Raw genomic sequence first — 20,461 nt, 5'->3', positions numbered from 1 at the left:
GGATGTCTTGCATTTTTATTTGTATCCCCAGTGCTTTGCACATAGTAACCCCTTTAATAAATGTTTTTTCATTCATCCATGTGAATTCACGCAACAATTCTGGAAAAGAATCATATTATACTTTAAAAAGGATTAAAATTCCCATATCCAAAGATCCTCCTGATATACACATACCTACACATATATACACATTCACACAACACATATATATGGCATGTGTGTGAGGGAGTATATTTTACAAAGGTGGACAAAGGCAGAATATATATTAATAATCCATAGAAACAAAATTATTCATAGCATCACTTTTTGTGGTACCAAAGAATTGGAAAACAAGTAGATGTCCATTGATTATGAATGCTTAAATAAATTGTAATATATCTATGTAATGGGTATGCAGATGCTATAAAATAAGGGGAGCTGAACTAAGTAATCTCAAAGATCACTTTCAACACTAAATCTATGATCTTATTTTCTATGATTCATGATCTTAAACAAGGCAACAGGAAAAGTAGATGCAGGTAAGAGAATAAAGCATTAAGACAAAAAGTATAAAATAATATTAAACATGTTTGCATAAAGTGTCATTGAGGCTAAAGGTACTTAAGGGACTCATTGATTTAATTACAAGAAGACCTAAATAGTAAAATAATAATTTCTGATGACTTCAATGTGCAGATTTCTGACTTAGACCACACAAAAGGAAAGGTAAATAAGAAAAATTAAAAATCTGCTCATGTTAAAACTTTTTGGAGCCACAAGTGAGAACTGGATAAGAAGTGAACCCCAGAGGTGGATGAGCAGCCCCAAAAATGTCTTGGCAAGTCCTCACACAAGAGAAGATAGTCCTCCCTGAATACCACACCTTTGGTATAGAAACTTGGTAATACTGTTGTTGTTGGCATAGTTGTTATAGTGTGGTCTTGTTATGATCAATATACTCCAAGTTGTTTGTTATATCTTTAAGGAGAATTTTGTTTTGAGTATGCTTTGAAAGACTGACTACAGAATATTTGTTGTGGCTATTTCAAATGAGGCTCCTCTTTCTATTATTGCCTTCTGAACTTTGAGAAGTGTTGTTGATTTTTGTGGTAGATTTTGTAGCCTGCACATTGGCTAAAAATATTGTCTCAATTTTTTCCTAGAATTTTCTAAGTAGATCATTGTGTCAATAGAAAATAGGGAAAAAATCACTTCTTTTTTTTTTTGCCTATCTTTCTGTCATTTATTTATCTTACCATATTGGTATTATTAACATTTCTACAATTACATCAAATGAATTATAAGAGAAAAAGGCCATTTTGTTTAGTTGTCATCTTTATTTGGGATCTTGTATATCTCCATTTCTCATAATGCTTATTTGAGATTTTAGATACTTTTATCATATTGAGAAAAGGTTCTTCTATGCCCATAATTTGTAGGGACTTTTTCAAATGCATAAATAAGTGTTATAGTTTGTGAAAATCTTTTTTTGCAAATGCTGAGATAATGTGGTTTTGCATGATTTTTCAAATATTTGATTAATTTTTTTTTTTTAGTGAGGCAATTGGGGTTAAGTGACTTGCCCAGGGTCACACAGCTAGTAAGTGTTAAGTGTCTGAGGCCGGATTTGAACTCAGGTACTCCTGACTCCAGGGCCAGTGCTTTATGCACTGTGCCACCCAGCCGCCCCAATATTTGATTAATTAAAGTACTTATTTCCTAATGTCAAATTATTCTTGACATATAGTTGGGCAAAATTGTTTCTAACAATTTCCTTAATTTCTTATTTTTTGTTGAGAATTTTCTTTTTTCATTTTTGAGTGGTAATTTGATTTTCCTCTCCTTTTTAAAAAATAAAATTAGTAGGGCAGGTAGGTGGCGCAGTGGATAAAACACTGGCCTTGAATTCAGGAGGACCTGAGTTTAAATCCAGCCTCAGACACTTGACACTTACTAGCTGTGAGTCCCTGGGCAAGTCACTTAACGCTCATTGACTCGCCAAAAAAAAAAAAAACTAAACTAAAATTAGATATCATTTTTTTTATTACATTAGTTTTTAATCTCCCTATTTTATTTGTCAATCCATATTTTTTAATTTCAATTTTTTACCTTCTTATTTGGTTTTTGAAATTTCTACTTTGGAATTTAATTTACAGTGCTTTAATTTGTCAGGGGTTATTAAGTTGTATGTACAGTTTGCAGATCTGTTCTTTCTTTTATTAATGAAAGTATTTAGAGATAAACATTTTCCCCTAATTTGTTGGATACTTTTGCTTTATCCCACAAATTCTGGTATATCATTTTCATCACTGTATTTGATGAAATCATCTATTGTTTCTATTATTTGTTTTTTGACCCATCAATTTCTTAGAATTGTTTTTTTAGTTTCCAATTAATTTTTATTGCTTTTTTTGCTTGTTTTTGTAGGGCAATGAGGGTTAAGTGACTTGCCCAGGGTCACACAGCTAGTAAGTGTCAAGTGTCTGAGGCTGGATTTGAACTCAGGTCCTCCTGAATCCAGGGCCGGTGCTTTATCCACTGTGCCACCTAGCTGCCCCTCCAATTAATTTTTAATCCTTTCTTCAATGGCCCTTTACTGAATAGAATTTGTATTGTATTGTGCTCAGTTATTTGTTTTTTTGCTTTTCTGCATCTGTTTATGAAGTTTTTAATGCCTTAATTAAAAAATTTTTTGTAATTGTGCCATTTAGTGAAAAAACATGTATATTCCTTTTTTATTTCCAAGTAGTAATTGCCACCAGAAAGCTGTCACATCCAACTTTTCTAAAAGTCTATTCAATTTCTTTTCTGTCTTGTTTATTTTTTATTACATTTGTCTAGGTCTGTAAAGGATATATTGGAGTACACTGTTGTAGTTTTACTATTTCTCCTTATAACTTGCTTGTTTTTTTTTTCTCTGAGTTTTTAGATGCTGTGCCATTCAGTCCATTTATGATAAGTATTGACATTATTTGATTGTCTGTGGTATCATTCCCTGTTATCTATGTAGATTTTCTAACTGTTTTGATCAAATAAGACTTTGCTTTTGTCTTGTATGAAATCATGACTGCTATCCATACTTTAAATTCATCTAAAGTATAATAGATTTTGCTCCATGACCCTTTTTTAACTCTGTGCAAATCATTGTTTCAGGTATGATTCTTGCAAACAAGAATCCCAAACGTGGGATTCTAATGTATTTTACTATCTTTTTTCATTTTTATGGGTATGCTTATACAATTTACATTCACAGTTATAATCACTAATTGTGTATTTGCCTCTACCTTATTCTTGGATATGCTCTCCTCTCTTTGTTTTCTGACTACCTTGTTATTGTTGTTGTTTGTCCTTTGTTCTTGAAGAGGAGCATGACATTGGGGGAAGGGGGAAATGTCATAACTTGCAATGAATTGGATTTAAGTGAGGGAGGGCTGTGCAGGGTCACCAACTTCACTCTCTCCTCCAGAACCATCTGGGTCCAGTGGTAGGCCAGTGGCCATCAGGATAACTAGATATGGCCCCAGATGTTTGAGGCAATTAGACCTCAATTAAGTGACTTGCCCAGGGTCACACAGCTAATAAGTGTCTGAGGTGAGATTTGAACTCAGGTCCCCCGGACTCCAGGGTCAGTGCTCTATCCACTATACCACCAAGCTGCCTTGTTACAAAGGAGATGAGAAAGGAATGTGCTTAGTACTTAAAGCATTATTAAGCTTCTACTTCCCTACCCCTACAATCTTCCTCTTATACAAATCCCAAACAAAAGTTCTTATCCTTACTTTTTTCTTTTATAGTCTTTTTTTTCAGAATCCACCCTCTAACAACCTTTTTGTTGTTGTTGTTGTTGCTTATGATTAATCTCTCTGGAATATTCCCTTCTTATTTTCTCCTTTCCTCATTCCCTCTTGCTTCTTTTTTGAGGCCAATTCATTTCTACATCAAACTCTGTGTGTGTGCATGCATGCATGCACGTGCATGTGTGCGTGTGTGTGCGTGTGCGTGTGTGTGTGTGTGTGTGTGTGTGTTCTACCCTTCTTTGACTATTCAGATCCCTTAAAGATAGCTAGGTTGCACAGTAGATAGATGGTGACCTGGAATCAGGAAGACATGAACTAAAATCAGGCCTCAGACACTTACTAGCCAAGGGACCCTAGGCAAGTAACAACCTCTATTTGCCTCAGTTTCCTCATCTGTAAAATAGCACCTACCTCCCAGAGTTGTTGTGAGGATCAAACAAGGTAATAATTATAAAGCACTTAGCTTGTGCCTGACACATAGTAAATGCTATATAAGTTTAGCTATTGTTGTTTTTCAGATGAAAGTATGGTACAAGTGATAACTGTTCCCCACAACCTTCCTTTTTTTATTTGTAATGCTATTTGTATTAACTCTTATTGCATACTGGGATGATGTGAGATAGTAAATTTTTGTATGCTTCCTCCAATTTTCTTCCCTGGTATATTCTTTTATCCCTCCTTTCTGTTTTGTTATTAAGGTCAACAAAATTATAATAAAGACTTCCATTTTAAACTCCCTTTATTTTATTTGATAGTATAGTATAGTTGTCTTGATACTGGTATTTGTATTTTGGCATTAAAACTCAATCTTTTCATTATGAATGCTTTTGTCTTTTGTCAAAAATCCATTTTTTCTGGATTTTTTTTTGTTTTTCTGAGTGACTTACTCTTTCACAAGTCTATATGTCCTTTGCCCTCAAGCTCTTTACTTCTTTTTTTTTTTTTGATGAGGCAATTGGGGTTAAGTGACTTGCCCAGGGTCACACATCTGATAATTGTTAAGTGTCTGATTTGAACTCAGATTCTTCTGAATCCAGGGCCAGTGCTCTACCACTACACCATCTAGCTATCCCTCTCTACTTCTTTATAGTGACAGCTATCAAATCTTGTGTGATCCTCATCCAAGCCCTGTGATGCCAGAATTCTTTGTTTTTGACTATTTGCAGTATTTTTTCCCTTGACCTGGAAGCTCTATATCTTGTCTATGATGTTCCTAGGAGTTATTATTTTGTAGTTTCTTTCAGAAGGTAACCAGTAGATTTTTTTTTCTATTTGCACTTTGCCCTCTGGCTCTAATAGATAGGTAGATAGATAGATAGATAGATAGATAGATAGATAGATAGATAGATAGATAGATAGATAGATAGATAGATAGATGGATGGATGATAGACACACATATACATATGTACATACATACAGGTGCATGTATGTATGTATGTATGTAATTTTCTTTCATGATTTTTTGGAAATATTTGTCCAGGCTCTTTTTTTAGTCATAGATTTCAGGAAGTCTAATGATTCTTTTTTGTTTGTTTTTTTTTTGTCATTTTTGTTTTTGTTTTTTTGTTTTTTAGTGAGGCAATTGGGGTTAAGTGACTTGCCCAGGGTCACACAGTTAGTAAGTGTTAAGTGTCTGAGGCCGGATTTGAACTCAGGTACTCCTGACTCCAGGGCCGGTGCTCTATCCACTGTGCCACCTAACCGCTCCGAGGCTAATGATTCTTAAATGAACCTGATATATTTCCCATATCAGTTTCTTTTTAAATGAAATACCTCATATTTTCTTCAATTCTTTCAGTCTTTTGACTTTATTTTAATATTTTTGTCTCATGGAATCATTAACTTCATTATCTCATTGAGTCATTCACTCAAAGTTTCAGAGAGTCTGTTGCTAGGATAAAGCTTTGTACCATTTGTGATAACCTGTTAATTCTTCTGTGGTAGGAATAATATATTAATTCTTTCACACCCTCCTACTTCTTGGGTTTTTTTGTTTGTTTTTTTGTTTTTAGTGAGGCAATTGGGGTTAAATGACTTGCCCAGGGTCACACAGCTAGTAAGTGTTAAGTGTCTGAGGCCAGATTTGAACTCAGGTACTCCTGACTCCAGGGCCGGTGCTCTATCCACTGCGCCACCTAGCTGCCCCCACCACCCTCCTACTTCTTGCAGGTTAGGCTAGTTTTTCCTTAAAAGGCATTAAGAAATTCCTTGAAAAAAAAATTTTAAAAAAAGAAATTCCTTGAGACTGGATTCACTCATACTGTTGACGTCACTTCCATATTGCTTAAATACAAAGCATCCATGAGGAACTAGAACTTTTACATGCTCAGCTAATGGATCACAATGGGAACTTCACACACCTGAATTAACTCAGGGGTTTCTCAAAATCCATTTATTGCCCTAAGTAAATCACCTTTTTTTAAAAACCTAAATTACCAGGAGTAATTAGTTAGGTCCAACCCAGAACATCTTTGAATTCTTTCCTCCATAATCCTCATTTAGTGTTCAGTTTTTGCTTTTAGCACTCTGATACTATTTGTAATATCATTTTAACTCTTTTTTTAAAAGCTTGCTTTATTTCATCTAGGAATTCTAATTGAGATTGTGACCAAGCTGTAGCCTTCTTCAAGCTTTGTTTGCAGGTGCTTCGAAGTTATTCTTGTCTTTTGTGTCTATATGTTTGGTGCCTCTGTCTCCATGATAGTTCTTTATGGTAGGAATCTTTTTTTGTTGTTGTTTACTTATTTTTCTAGTCTTACTTCTTGAATTGGGATTTTGTTTTATGGCCAGACTCTAAATGCATGTCTGGAGAAAATGTTGGGACCTTATATGGTCCTGGTTTATATTATTTGGAATCTTGTCACTGTGTTCTCCAGTAATTAAGTGATGTGTTCTCTAGGAATATTGAATGCTGTACAATTCAAGGTTCTCAAGGGCAGCTCAAGTCAGAATCTACAAACTTTCAGTGGGCTCTAAGGCATCTGATCTGTACCGCAATATGATAACTACTCTGCTAGTCTGCAATTTATAGGATCCAGCTTGGTTTGACTATGGGAAACACAACTGAACTTGAACTTGGATGTGGACTTTTCCCCAGAGGGAGCTCTAGTAGACAGTTGCTAATTCCAACCCTGATAACTGGGCTCTGTAAATTTAGATCAATAGAGCTGTGGTTCTCTTACCCCCACCATCCATAATCATTGCTATGGTCAGTCACTTGTGGCCTGAATCTTGGATCTATGATCCTGCTCTACATTCAGAACAACAGTAGACACATATACCCACAGAATGTATCTGAAATTCTGAACCAGGGTCCAAGTGATAACAGTGAAGGCCCACCCCACATCTGGACCTGGACATTTACCAATGAATTAAATTCATGATCTTGAGTAGTAAAAATGACCCACTATTGTCTCTCCTTTGATTTCCCAATAATTACTCAATTTGTCACTATTCCTAAATCTTTATTGAACTATTTGTGAGAAAGTGGTGAATTGTACCACTTCTTCCTACTTTCTATCTTCACCAATCCCATCTTGAACCACTCAAGCATCCCTGGTATAAATGCAACTTTACTATGACCAATGATTTCTTGGATAAATTGCTGTAGTGTTTTTGTTAGAATTTTATCTATTTTTTGAAGGGATATTAATCGATAACATTAGTCTATAAGTATCATATTTGTCTCATAAATGAGATTGAGAAAGCACTTTATTTTTGTGACTAATTTTTGTAGTATAGGTATCGATTGTTTTCTAAAAGTTTGATGAAAGTTTCCTATAAATCTGTGCGGGGGCGGGGTGACGGGGTATTGGTGGCTCTTTGGAACTTTCTTTTCAACTAGTTGTATTTTCTTTTTTTCTTATTAGATAGGTCAAAATCTCTATTTGTTGTTATGTTACTTTCAGTATTTTCTATTTTTGAAGTTAATCCTCTATTTCTTTTTTGTTCTCAGTTTTGTTAGTATTTAACTCTGTATAATGCATTCTGGCAATTCTTTTAATTTCTTCTGATTTTATTGTGACTTTACCTCATTCATTTTTTCTTCCTTTAAATTAGATTGGCTAATGTTTTGTCAATTTTTTTTTAGTTTTTCCAAAGAACCAACTTTTGTCATTATTTATCATTTTTTCATATTTATTTTTATTGGGGTTGGTTAAGGTTTTATAGCATCAAGCATAGAAAACTGGCATGGAACACACTCCTCTCACTACTTTCTTCTTTAATGTGGGGAGAAAAGTAAAGAGAAGAAAGCAATATGTAGTTTGTAAGAATCACATCTGAAATATAAAAAATCACACAGAATTAAAATAAAGAATTGGAGCAAAATCTATTATGCTTTAGCTGAACTCAGGGGTAACAATTGTGATCTCAGACAAGTCAACAGCAAAATTAGATTTGGTTATAAAAGAAATAAACGAAAAGTTTATGTCATGTTGAGGATACTATACATGATGAATTAATATGAATATTTAACATATTTGCATATCTAAATGCTTAAAGGAAAAGCTAAATTAATTACACGGAAAGATAAGCAGTAAAGCTATAATAGGGCAACTTAAAGTACTCCTTTCAAGCCTAGACAAATTTTACCAAAAAACAAAACAAAACAAAACACTCAGAGAAATAAAGAAGCTATTTTAGAAAAGTTAGATATGATAGATTTCTGTTGATTACTGAATGGGAACAGAAAAGAGTACACATATTTCCTGGCACTGAAATAGTGCATTTACCAAGCTTGCAGTTGTATTAGGGCACTAAAAAAATCACAAGAATGCAGAAAAGCATAAATACTAAATATATTCTTCATAAACCTTAATAGAACAAAATTTCTATTCTGCAAAAAGGTACTAAGGAAAAGATTAGCATTAACTAATGACTAAATAGCTTCATCCAAAAGAATTAGTAGACCAAAGCATGAATTATAAACATTGTAGATAATTACATTAATGATAATTATAACAATGAGACAACATACCAAAATTTTTATGGTGATGCAGACAAAGCAGTCTTTGAGTGAAATTTTATGTCTTTAAGTACTTTTATCAGCAAAAGATATTAATAAATTCACCACGTCACTTCAAAAAACCCCAACAAATTAAATTGCCTCAATAAAACACCAAAAGAAATACTGAAAATCAAAGAGTAGAATATTGAAACTGAAAGCAAAAAAAATTTTTTTGAGTTGATAAATAAAACCAGGATCTATTTTTTTGAAAAAAAATTAAGCAATTAGCTAATTAGATTTTTAAAAGATGAAATCATTTACCAGTATAAAAATAATGAGAATTCACAACAAATGAAAGAGAACTAAAGGATAGGCTTAGAAACTATTTTGTCTATCCATATGTCAATCAAATAGAAAACTTTAATAAACTGGATAAATATTTGCAGAAACACAAGGAATGCCCAAATTAACAAAACAAAAATCGGGAATTCAAATAATTCTATCCCAGAAAACAGAACAAGTCATAAATAAACCCCCAAAGGAAAAATTCAAAAATCAGATGGATTTGCAACATAATTTTATTAAACATTTAAAAAAACAATTCTAATAATATGAAAATTTTGCAAAAATAGGGGGAAACGGGGCAGCTAGGTGGCACAGTGGATAGAGCACTGGTCCTGGAGTCAGGAGGACCTGAATTCAAATCCGACCTCAGACACTTGACACTTACTAGCTGTGTGACCCTGGGCAAGTCACATAACCCCCATTGCCTCACCCACCCCAAAAAAACAAAACAAACAAACAAAAAATAGGGGGAAATGGATCCTACCAAATTCTTACTATTATATAAATGTGATACTGATATCTAAACCAAAGAGTTCAAAAAGAAAATTATTGAACATTGACTCAAAACATTTAAAATAAAATATTAACAAGATGGTTATAGTAACATATCCAAAAGATTATACATTATGACTAGACTGGATTTATACTAGGAATAAAGAATTATTTCAATATTAGAAAATTAGAAACAAGTGATAATAAAAATAACAAGAATATAAATCATGTCATTATATCAATAAATAAATAAAACTTTTGATAAAATATAACACCCATTTCAGTGAACAATACTAGAAAATAAACAAATAAAGGATCTTTCCTTAATACAGTAAGTAGTATCTATCCTCAACCAAGACCTAGCATTATATGCAATGCAGAAAGGCCTTTCAAATAAGATGGAGTTTTTTCAAGATTGTCTATTTTTACTATTACTCTTTGAACAAAGGACAGGGTGAGCTATAGCAGAGAAGAGAAATATCAAAGAGGGTCATTTACTCTATAGTCATCTTGGAGGAGAGGACCCAGGCTGAGGAGAAATCCCAGGAAATGTTATGCTATGGCCAACTTCCTTTCCTAAGGCTTTTTGATGCACAGACCCAATAATATCTGCTATTTTGTTATCAAACATTTTTAGTAAACAATTTTGTCTCAGCCACAAAAGGAGAGGGACAACTATAGCTATAGTTGTAAGATAACTATATGTAACTACCTATAACTATATATACAACTTTAAATCTATAATTATATACATACATAAACACACATATAACTTTATAGATAATTATAGAACTATATACATATGTGTATGTGAGAGAGATGTAGGGAGGGGAGAGAGAGTGTGTGTGTATATATATATATAATATATATGTATATATTTTATATATATATATATAAACTGGAGAGAAAGAGGGAGGGGAGAGAGAATTTATTTATATATATGATTATCTATCTATCTATATATTCTCATATATATTCCTCAATAGAAAAATGATAAAGGGATATGAACAAATAAGTCTCAATTTAAGAATTGCAAACTATTAGCAACTTTATGAAAGAATGCTTCAAATAACTAATAATAAGAGAAACACAAAACAACTCTGAGGTTTCACCTCACATTAGGCAAATTGGTAAAAGTGACAAAAGATTGGAATAATCAACATTGGAGTGGTTTATGGAGAACATTTCCATTCTTGAAAATCATTTTTAAATTATGCAACTAAATTGACCGAATATCCATACCTTTGACCCAGAGATTCCATTAGGAATATGTCCAAATCCAACCATTTTGGAGAGTAATTTGTAACCATGACCAAAAGGCTATAAACTGTGCATAACCCTTTGACCCAGTAATACCCCTAATAGATCTATATCCAAAAGAGATCATGAAAAAGGGGAAAGGAAAAAAATTAAAAATTTAAAAAAATTTAAAAGAGGAAAGGACTCACATGTACAAAAATATTTATAGCTGCTCTATTTGTGATGGAAAAGAATTGGAAATTGGAAGGATGCCCATCAATTGGGGAATGGCTAAACATGTTGTGATATATTAATATAATGGAATATTATTGTGCTATAAGAAATGATAAGCAGTCAGATTTCAGAAAAACCTGGAAAGACTTAAGTGGACTGATGCTGAGTGAAATGAGCAGAACCAAGAGAACATTGTACACAGTATCAACAACATTGTGTAATGATCAACAGTGATAGACTTAGCTCTTCTCAGCAATACAATGATTCAAGACAATGCAAAAAGACTCATGAAGGAAAATGCTCTCCTAAATACAGAAAAAAGAACTATGGAGTCTAAATGCAGATTAAAGCATACAATTTTCAGTTTTGTTGTTGCTTTTTTGTTGTTGTTTCTTATTTCTTGTGTTTTTTCCCCTTTTGTTCTGATTCTTCTCTTACAACATGACTAGTGTAGAAATATGTTTAACATAATTGTGATGTATAACCTTTACAGATTGCTAGCTGACCTTGGGAGAAGGGAAGAAAGGAAGGTGGGAGAAAAATTTGGAACTCAAAATCTTACAAAGTGAATGCTGAAAACTATCTTTACATGTAATTTGAAAAAAAAAATAAAGGTCTGGTAAAATGAACAAAAACAACAAAAAGAAATATACCCCCAAGGAAGTCAATGACAAAAAGAAAGCCTCCATACATATAAAAATATTTATAGTTATCATTTTATAGAAGCATTTTTTTTTTTTGTGGTAGCAAAGTACTGGGGAGGGGAAGGGAAAGGCACATGTTCATAGATTGGGAAATGACTAAACAAATTATAGCACATTAATATAATGGAACATTATTGTACTTTAAAACAAGTATGATGAAAGAGAAGCATAGAAAGACTTATATGAACTGATGCAAAGTGAAGTAAGCAGGACCAAGAAAACAATATACAATATGACCACAGTGATGTAAATTGAAAGAGCAGCAATCATAAAATAATCTAAGCTATTGTTGCAAAATAAACATTGTAAAATTTTAAAGAACCAGTTTGACTCCAAAGAAGACATATTAGAAGATACTTTTCCACATTCCTCTGCAGAGACAGAGGTCCACAGTCATGGAACATTTTTCATAGACTGTTAAATTAGGGGGTGGGGGGGGTTGGAGGAGTTGTGCTCATTGGTTTTAATTGATTTTTAATCTTTTTTTAAAATTCTTTGTTATAAAGGATGACTCTCTAGGAGGGACAAGCTTGGGACTAAGTAAAAACAAAAAGATATTAGTAAAAGTTTTTTAAAAGAAAATTCCCATAAAAAATATTAACCATTAGCAGTTAGATAAAAATCTATATGAAAGGCAAATTATTTTTAAAAGACAAACTTCACCAATATAGTAATTTTTTGAAATTCAGAAGAAACTACCTTGAATATATGACAATGAAACTGAATACTTCAATGAAATGGGTTAAAGATATACAAAAAGTATAAGTTACCCACATTGAGACAAAAATGGAAATGGAGATTATAAACAATCAGTTTCCAATGGAGAAACTGAGTAAACCATAATGAGCTACTGGGATTGTAGTACCCTGGTCCAGAAATTTTCCTAAATGGATTGTATGAAGTGTTTTAAAATCAAATAAAACTTATGCCATGTATGTTGTTTTTAAAATAGATAAAAACTACACCTTAAACTCTGTGTGATAAATATGGTCCTAGTTGATCAAATCAGGGAAAGGTCACACATTTATTATCTTACTATGTTCCAGGCACTGTGCTAAACTGTGGGTATACTAAGAAAGTCAAAGGGCAGTCTCTGACCTTTAAGATACTCATAGTATAAGTGGGGGGGGGGAGGGAGAAACAGTTGCACAAAACCTAAATATGTATATACATATGTATATATTTATGCCACACACAGACACAGAGACACAAACATACATATACATGCATACATATATGTGTGATTATTATATTAATATTAAAAAGAGGGTTAAAAGAAAACTGAAAAACAATACCAGTCATTTTTTTTTAGTGGGTAGGGAGCACAAACCTGTGATTTCATCACTGTGGACAGTTCCCAATATGGAAAACTATTCTCCACAAATTATTCTGTACTTTTTCCCTATTTTCCTGGGACACTAAGGCTAAGTGAAATTATATGGTTACATAATCACTTTGTGTAAAAGCAAGACTTGAAACAATTCTTCCTAACTCCAATCCTCTGCATCATGCTACCTCTTGCCATTTATGCATGTTGATGTGACAATTTTAAATAAAATATTGGCCAAAACCTACAACCTTATATTAAAAAAGTATTCCTTATTACCAGGTTCAATCTATAGCAGGGATAGAAGAATATTAGGAAAACTCAAAACTATTAGATGTTAGGAAAAGAAATGGAAGAATTGATCAGTGGAACAAAGTGGAAAATATTATTTAGAAATAGGCAAGAATCTAGGAAGTAACTCCCTATTCAACACCTTACAAACAAAACTCAAAAAGGCTTCTAGGATCACATTGTGTAGAAAATTTCCCCCTCTTCTAATTAGAAGTCAAAGGTTCAAGAACAGCATTGTCTATCCATAAACCATCTTTTGTGCATATAGAAACATGTCTATCTCTGCCATTGTCTCTCCAAAGCCAATACTAACAGCTCCTAGGGGGAAAGAACCCTGCCTCTTCTACATTTGTATACATATACTGATGTGTTTCTCAGGATCTCTATAGATAAATATGGAAGAAAAAATTAAGAAAATAACGCTCCATGTTCCTTACTTAAGATTCGCTATTATAAAATCAGCAGAAAGTGTGCCTCTTCCCAAACAGAATCTTTCACTCTGAATTTTAAGGTCTTTTGACAGACAAAATTACAATGAAGGGGGCAGCTAGGTGGGTGCAGTGGATAGAGCACTGGTCTTGGAGTCAGGGAGTACCTGAGTTCAAATCTGGCCTCAGACACTTAAAACTTACTAGCTGTGTGATCCTGGGTAAGTCACTTAACTCCAATTGCCTCACTTAAAAAAAAATTACAAAGAAGTTAATTTAGGCTTAATGTTAAGAAGAGCACCCTAACAATTCAAGCTGTCCAAAAGTTCAATGGACTGCCTCAAGGGGCAGTAGATTCTCCTTCTTTGATGGTCTTTAAGAAAAGGCTGAACAGGGGCAGCTAGGTGGCACAGTGGATAGCGTGCTGGCCCTGAAGTCAAGAGGACCTGAGTTCAAATCCAGCCTCAGACACTTGACAATTACTAGCTGTGTGACCTTGGGCAAGTCACTTGACCCCAATTGCCTCACAAAAAGAAAAAGAAAAGGCTGAATGACCATTTGTTTTGTATATTATAGCAGGGATTCCTTTCCTTTATGTGTTAGACTAGATAGAAAGTCTCTCCTAGCTTTCAAGTTTTGTGATTCTGTGATTGGTGACTGCCTTTCCTTAAAAAAAAAGTCCTAGCAGGGCTTCATGTCACATAGTAAGCACTTAATAAATGCTTTTTCACTCATTTATTCTTCCTAAAATATTGAGCCAATCAATTCATTTTCAGGGCAGTCTGAAATAGTGAGATAATCAGCAAATTTCTTTATTGTTCTCAACAAGACTTCAAGAAGCATGTCAGTACTCCATAGGAAGATGTAATAAAAAGTCTTAAACAAAGCTTCATGTCCTTTTAAATTCCTTCACCCCACAGGAAGTTCATCAAGTGGACAGGGCCTTGATCAATCCCCCACATTAGTTACTACTCTTACAACCTATTACTTTTTAAAGCTACATTTATAGTCAGATGGGATAAGGAATAGGAAAGAATATAAGAAGAAAGGAGAACTTATATGAAAAAACAAGAGCCAAGAGATGAACAAAACTGAAACAAAGGTCAAGAGAGAGTGCTGAAATTATGAAAAAAGTTCCATTTGGGGTTTTTTTTTTAGATTTCTAATAATAAAGAAGCAGGCTCAGCCTGAAAGGATAACAATGAAGTATCCCTGGGGTCAACCCTAGGACTGAGATCTTACATGTTAATAACTGAGAAAGAAATTAAGAGATGAAGTTGGCCAATAAAACTTCCCTGGGAAGGATTTAGGAAAAGGAAAATCAGAACAAATACCACAAACCTTTTTTTTAATTATAGGAAATTAATTAAATCTAAAAGATTTATGTAATTCTCACATACTATATGGAATAGCTATATTGAAAATACTAATGATTATTCACTTGAGCTATTCAGGGAAATTATCTAGGAACAACAATAGACATCAGCATTCAGATCACAGTGGCACCAGTCAAAAACAGCAGCTTGACACGATGGATTCACTAAAAATATTCTGAGGCTGTAACGGTCTTGGCTGTTGCTCTCATTACAGGAAGATGCATTTGGTTTTGTTCCCCTCATCTCGAACATCACTTAATAGGAGAAAGTCCACCAAAATAACTTGGGAAAAGGTAATGAATTCTTAGAGTTATTTGAGGTTAAAAGTAGAACTTCCTTAGGATGATCCTATGAAGACACATTGGAGATCATCTGTCCAACCTGCTAATGTTACAGATGAGAAACCTGGGGCCCAGAGTGATTAATGGACTCCTTCAAGGTCAGAAGGCAGCAAACATCAAAGCATGAGTTGAACTCAAATTATATGACTTCAGTGTTCTTTCCCCTGGTACCATTAGAAGGAACCTTAGAGATAATTTAGTTTGGACTCTCTTATTTTACAGAAGAGGAGAAATAGGGCTGAAGGGGGTAAGTGACTTGGTCAAACTCACAAGGTAGCAAATAGCAGAGCCCTAAGATTAATTTACATTATTGTAGTGATTGTAATAATAGATAACATTTATACAGCACTTTAAGTTTAAGTTGTATATATATATATATACATATATATTTATATGTATATGTTTATGTTGTTATTTCAGTCATTTTTCAGTCTTATCTGACTCTCCATGATCCCATTTGGCATTTCCCTGGCAAAGACACTGGAGTGGTTTGTCATTTCCTTCTCTAGCTCATTTTACAGATGAGGAGACTGAGGCAAACAGGGTTAAGTGACTTGCCTGGTATCACTTAGCTAGTAAGTATGTGAGAACAGATTTGAACTTGGGAAGATGAGTCTTCCTGACTCTAGGCCTGGCACTTTTATACACTGTATCACCTAGCTATTACACACACACACACCACAGAAAGACAAACACATATATACATGTGTGTAATGCACATATACTCATATGTGTATATATATCTATATATACCTATGTATATATGTATACCCATGTGCATACACACACACACATACATATATAAGGGACATGTAGCTGACTCAGTGGATAGAAGGCCATGTATAGATATATAGATACATATGTATATATATACATATGTGTATATATGTATATACATATGTACATACATGTATATGTGTATATATGTATACATACATATGTATACACATGTATATATACATATATACATGTGTATATGTGTGTATATGTGTATGTATATATACATACATACATATGTATATATATGTAAACATAATATAAATGTATTTGTGTGTGTGTGTATATATATAAAATTTGATCCTTATAACAACCCTGAGAGGTAGGTGCTTTTAGTATCTCCTTTTTTATGGATGAAGAAGCTGAGACAGAGATAAAGTGACTTGTCTAGGGTCACACAGCTACTAAGTGTCTGAAAAAAGGTTTTCTGCATTCCAAATCCAGTGCTTTATCCAGTGCACCACCTCAGTTTATTATATTCATCATTTTTTATTTCATTATGTTCACATACCATAATTTTGAGCCATTTTCCTATTGACAAACACCTTTTTACTCCTAGATCTTTGCTATAAATATATTTATATACATGGATTCTTTTCCTCTGTCTTTGACCTTTTCAGTGTATGTGCCTAGAAGCAGTATCACTGAATCAAAACATATTCATGGCAGTAACTTTTGAGGTATGGTTTCAAATATAGCTTTCCAGAATGGTTAGACCATTTTGGACTAGTTAGTTAGACACTAACCCTAGGAGACATATTGAGGTCCCTTGCCTCCTGATTTGGTGTTCTCTCTCTCTCTCTCTCTCTCTCTCTGCTTCTCTCTCTCTGTGTCTGTTTCTCTCTCTGTTTCTGTCTCTCTGTGTGTCTCTGTCTCTTTGTTTTATTTTGAACTTAAAAAATAAAACAAACATTTCTGTAACATAGTAGAATAGAAAAAAAAAGATTGTACATGAAACTGAAAATCTACTATGTATAATTTGCTATTCCTTTTAAATATGTAATAAACACTCCTGATCCGGTGTTCGTTCTCCTCTCTCTCTCTCTCTCTCTCTCTCTCTCTCTCTCTCTCTCTCTCTGTGTGTGTGTGTGTGTGTGTGTGTGTGTGTGTGTGTGTGTGTGTGTCTGCAGGGCAATGAGGGTTAAGTGGCTTGCCCAGGGTCACAAAGCTAGTATGTATCAAGGTTGGATTTGAACTCAGGTCCTCCTGAATCCAGGGCTGGTGCTTTATCCACTGAGTCACCTAGCTGGCCCCTAAAACAAAGCTCTCTTGATCATACTATACTACTTCATTTATATGAATTAACAAACAAAATGAAACAAAACAAAATTAGTATTAAATGTTGAAAGTATAGTATCTTTGGGCTGGATGCTCTCTATAAAGGTTATAATTTTATTTCCAGGAAGGACTTCAGTTAGACTATACCATGATGTCTACATTTTCCCTAACAAATTCTAGAAAAGAATATAGCACAATTTCCCTTACCCATTTTATACAATTCATTTTCTGAGAAAGTCATGAAAAATTTTATATATTTAACCAGAATATCCTTACCATTTTTATGTGAGTTCTTTTCCTTCTGTTTAGTTTTAAATGGATATAAAAAGCTAATAGAGAAGAAAATATAGGAAAAGAAGAGAAGGGCTATGAGAAAAGGGGAAAAAGGTAGAACATGGGAAAAGTAAAGGAAGTCTTATTGATTCTTCCTGACTCCAACCTTTTCCCACTTCAACCAAACCTTTGTAGCTGCCAAAGGGATTTTCTTATGATGCAAGTCTGATCATGTCACTCTCTCTGCTAAAAAATCCCTGTAGTTCCTTATTATTGTCTCAAGGATCAGATATAAACTGCTCTGTTTGACAGTTCAAGCTCTTCACAACCAGGTCCTTTTCTAGTCTTCTTTTCTTACACTTTAATCTCCATCTTGGACTCTGCAATCCAGCCATTCTTGACTTCTCACTGCCTCTGGACTGGCTGTCTCCCATAACTGGGATACATTCTGTCTTCTTCTTTACTTCTTGGAATTTCCTGCAAGGCTAAACTCAAATATTAGTTTATTCAAGAAACCTTTCCTGGTCCACCTTTCCCTAACTATATAGTATTCATTTTGCATATCCTGTATATTCTTTTTTTTTTTTTTTTGCAGGGGAATGGGGGTTAAGTGACTTGCCCAGGGTCACACAGCTAGTAAGTGTCAAGTGTCTGAGGCCGGATTTCAACTCAGGTACTCCTGAATCCAGGGCCCGTGCTTTATCCACTGCGACACCTAGCTGCCCCTTATTCTGTATATTCTTATACCTACACACGTTCTCTCTCCCATTAGAATGCAAACTCTTTGAGGGCTGGGTCTGTTTCATTCTTGCTTGTGTATCCTTGGTGCTTAGCAATGTGTCTATCATATAGTAAATGCTTACTTAATGCTTATTGATTGATTGATTGATGGAAGAGATGGAAGTAGAAGGAAGAAGATGGGTAAAAATACCATTCTGTTATGTACTTAAAGCCTTAAAATAAGGGGCAGTGGGGCAGCTAGGTGGTGCAGTGGATGAAGCACCAGCCCTGGATTCAGGAGGGCCTGAGTTCAAATACGGCCTCAGACACTTGATACTTACTAGTTATGTGACCCTGGGCAAGTCAATTAACCCTCATTGCCCTGCCAAAAAAAAAAAAGAGGGGCAGTATAGTGTCTCATCTTAATTTTCATCCCTTATTCTTTCTTTTAAAATTCTTTAAAAAACATTTAAATTTTTATTTGCTTATTTTTAACATTCTTTTCTTTTTAAATTTTGAGTTCCAAATTATTTCCCTCTTTCCCACACTCTCTGAGAAGGCAAGCAATATGATATCAATTATATCTGTGAAATCATATAAACATTTCCATATTAACCATATTCCTAAAAAAGCAATAAAAATAAAATGAGAACAATTATACTCCAATTTGCACTCAGAGTCATCAATTGTTCCTTCTGGAGGTAGATAGCATTTTTTCATCATGAGACCTCTGGAATTGTCATGGATCATTCTATTGATAAGAATGCTGTTGTTCAGTCATTTCAGTCATGTCTGACTCTTCATGACTCCATTTGGAGTTTTCTTGGCAAAGATACTGGAGTGGTTTGCCATTTCCTTCTCCAGTTCATTTTACAGACCAGGAAACCGAGGGTTAAAAAGATTTGCCCAGAGTCACACAATTAGTAAGTGTCTGAGGCCAGATTTTAACTCAGAATGATGAGTATTTCTGACTTTCTGACCAGCATTCTATCCAGTGTGAAACCTAACTTCCCCTGTTTATCAGAATAGCCAAGTCTTTCATAGTTGATCATCATTATAACATTGCTGTTGCTATGTACAATGATCTCTCAGTTTGTTTCACTTTACTTTGCATCACTTTATATAGTTTTGCCATCTTTTTCTGAAATCACCCACCTCATCATTTCTTATAGCACAATAGTACTCCATCACAATAGTTCTCCATTATATACCACAACTTATTCAGCCATTTCCCAATTAGTGAGCATCCCCTTAATTTCTAATTCTTGGCCACTACAAAAAAGAGCTGCTATAAACATTTTTGTACATATAGGTCCTTTTATGTTTTCTTTGATCTCTTTGGGATACAGACATAGTAGTGATATTGCTAGGTGAAAGGGTATGCACAGTTTTATAGCCCTTCAGTCATAGTTACAAATTGTTCTCCAGAATAACTGGACCAATTTACTTCTCCACTTTCTTTTCAATTATTTTCAAAATCCTGACTTAAATACTAATTAGAATGGGCATTTACATATAACCATAACAGAGAAAAAGATGATTGTATTTGAAATTTCATGCCTCTCTTAAGTAGAGCATGCTTTTTATTTCAGTGTACAATAAAATCAACTTCAGTTTCCAAAACTTTCCTGCTTATCTAGACTTCTTTCTGTCATTCCTTTTTTGCTTTTCTCTACATTAAAAAATGTCTTACTAATCTTCTTCCTTTTTTTCTCTTCTCTTGTCCTTGTCATTTACCAACTTGTGGAACACATGAGAAAAAGGAAAAAGGACAACAAAAGCCATTGAAACAAATACACATAGTTAAGGAAAACAAATTCCCATATTTGATGTGTTCAAAAATTTATTTCTCATTCTTGAACTTGAATCTATTATATCTCTATCAAAAGATCAAAAGCAAGATTTATCATC

The sequence above is a fragment of the Dromiciops gliroides genome, chromosome 5 (assembly GCF_019393635.1).
Source record: "Dromiciops gliroides isolate mDroGli1 chromosome 5, mDroGli1.pri, whole genome shotgun sequence".
In the NCBI taxonomy this organism is placed as follows: domain Eukaryota; kingdom Metazoa; phylum Chordata; class Mammalia; order Microbiotheria; family Microbiotheriidae; genus Dromiciops; species Dromiciops gliroides.
The sequence above is the reverse complement of the archived record's forward strand: the minus strand, read 5'-3'. Positions refer to the sequence as shown.